The sequence below is a fragment of the Penaeus vannamei genome, chromosome 13, assembly GCF_042767895.1.
Source record: "Penaeus vannamei isolate JL-2024 chromosome 13, ASM4276789v1, whole genome shotgun sequence".
Lineage (NCBI taxonomy): Eukaryota > Metazoa > Arthropoda > Malacostraca > Decapoda > Penaeidae > Penaeus > Penaeus vannamei.
The window spans coordinates 3,832,283-3,834,782 of NC_091561.1; the positions used below are offsets into that span (position 1 = coordinate 3,832,283).

The 2,500-nt window shown below is 48.4% G+C and overlaps 1 protein-coding gene across 4 annotated transcripts in view; it reads right to left on the minus strand.

Annotated features, from left to right (window-relative positions):
- Window positions 1-2,500, minus strand: part of LOC113802431 (troponin T, cardiac muscle) — a 22,346-nt gene that overhangs the window by 19,248 nt on the left and 598 nt on the right. The window contains exon 1 of one of the 4 annotated variants that reach the window (XM_070128713.1): window positions 1,767-1,908. The exons of 2 other annotated variants lie outside the window; for them this stretch is intronic. The gene's annotated coding sequence lies outside the window, so the exon portion shown is untranslated. Of the gene's footprint in view, window positions 1-1,766; window positions 1,909-2,500 lie in introns of those variants that run through there. One more of the 4 variants, XM_070128714.1, reaches the window with a different exon arrangement.

Below are 2,500 nucleotides of genomic sequence, written 5' to 3' on the forward strand. Positions count from 1 at the left end.
CACACACACACACACACACGCGCGCGCGCGCGCGCGCGCGCGCGCGCGCACATTCATGCATACACACATGGAAGAAAACCCCACAATGCACAACTAGATTTATTGAAGAAAGTGAAACAACAATTTCGGAATCGTCCTCGATTCCATCTTCGAAGGTGGAATCGAGGACGATTCCGAAACTGTTGTCTCACTTTTTAAAATAAATCTAGTTGTGCATTGTGGGGTTTTCTACCATAGTATCAACACGGTAGAGTGTTTTTCCATTCATACACACACATGTACAAGTACCTACGTACACATGCACGTACACACATGTACACACACACACATACATGTACACACGTACACATGCACACACTCATACATGCACGTACACGCATGTACACACATACACATGCACACACACACACATGCACGTACACACATGTACACACGTACACATGCACATATGCACATGTACACACGTACACATGCACAAATGCACACACATACGGGCGTGCGCACAAACATACACATACATACACCCGTAAACACACACACAAGTACACATACATGGACACACACATGTACACACTTATACATGAACACGGTCACACACGCACGCATATGCACGTACGTACACACACTTATACATGCACTTAATACAGACGTACACACACACATGCACGTACATACACACATACGTACACATGCACTTACATACACACGTCCACACGCACTTACATACACACGTCCACACACACATGCACGTACATACACACATACGTACACATGCACGTACATACACATATACACATTACATGCACACATACGTACACATGCACGTACATACACACATACGTACACATGCATGTACATGCACACATACGTACACATGCACATACATACACACATACGTACATATGCATGTACACACATACGTACACATGGACGTACATACACATACGTACACACACACAAATGTACACGTACACACACACAGGCACATAAACAAATACACATGCACGTACACACAAATGCGCACGCGCACACACACACGCACAGACACACGTTTACATACGCGCACACAGTACCAGAGTCGCTCGTGTGCACGTTCGTCCTTGTGGGGGGGGGGGGCGTCGACCTTGGCTTCCGTGACACAATTCCATCATGCACCACTCATGACACTCCCCCCCCTCCCCCCTCCTCTCGCCAACCTTCCTATCCCGTCCTCTCATCTCTCCCCACACACTCTCTCTCCTCCCCTCCTCTCCTCTCCTCCCCCCTCCCATCCAGTCCTCCCCTCCTCCCCCCTCCCATCCAGTCCTCCCCTCCTCTCCTCTCCTCTCCTCTCCTCTCCCCTCCCCTCCCCCCTCATTTCGTGGGTGGAGGAAGGGCACTACATTTGTGTTCCATTTACCCGTGACGGTTTGACAGGCTGAGTACGATCGATAAGTCTTTTGGTGGTTGTGTTATTATCTGTCGTAAAATGGCAGCGTTCTATCCCGATCTCCTGACGTTATCAGTGTTTTACAAGTCATCTTCGCACCACAGCTTCTCCACCCCCTTCGCCGTGTGGTAGTTGTTATCATCGCCACATCACAGCCAGCGTACGGGAATGCACTATCAGTTCACTTCATAACTCATTACCACATACACGCCTCCGCCACACCGCCACACACACACCATCTCGTACAACAACATACCCCAAACACCTCCGGTAGCCCAACACACTATATCATATCACACACACACATCACTACACGCAAATGTAAATCGAAACCCACCATAGGTACTGCTGTTGTCGCTGTAGCCTGCTAGTCTTGAGGTCTGATATCAAACTGGCCTTGAGGAGTTAGGTATTTCCTGTTCAAAGCTCTTCTGGTCCCGCCAGTGTTTATCTCGAAGGCTGGAAGCTACTGTGACTACCTCGCTTGCAACATTATCTCATTATCTCGTATATTTGCGACAAGACTTTTTTTAAAGTCCGGAATGCGAAGAGATAAAGGTTTCGGTTGCGCGTGATAGACAGAAGTAGCGATTGCACGATAAAGGGTTTTATCTGAACCAGTGATTCTATAGTAATTAAGGTGATTTATTTTACGAATCCCGGGAAATGCTGTTAAATCTTGGTAACGTCGTTTAATGCTGAATGATAGCGGCCATCACGTCAACTAACACAAGAAAAAACGATACATTGCAACAGTACCCGAGATACTTCACAGCCACGGATCAAAGGGACAGGAATCCAAACAACACGGAGTTCGGAATCTACTCAATGTAAAACTACCAAGAAATGCCGGCAAATAGCCCGAGAAGAGCGCAAATGAGCGTCGCACACCGGCCGGCACCAGACTCAGGGATGGTAGCAACAGTCACATTAAAGTTGAACAGTAGCAACGGGGGAGCATGGGCGCCTCCACGACGCGGCTCCTCCCCGTCGCTGGTTTATTGTCCAGCCCTTCCACGAGTCCTCTGGCGACGGCGAATAACGTTTCTGCGCAAAAAGGCCGAGGATTTT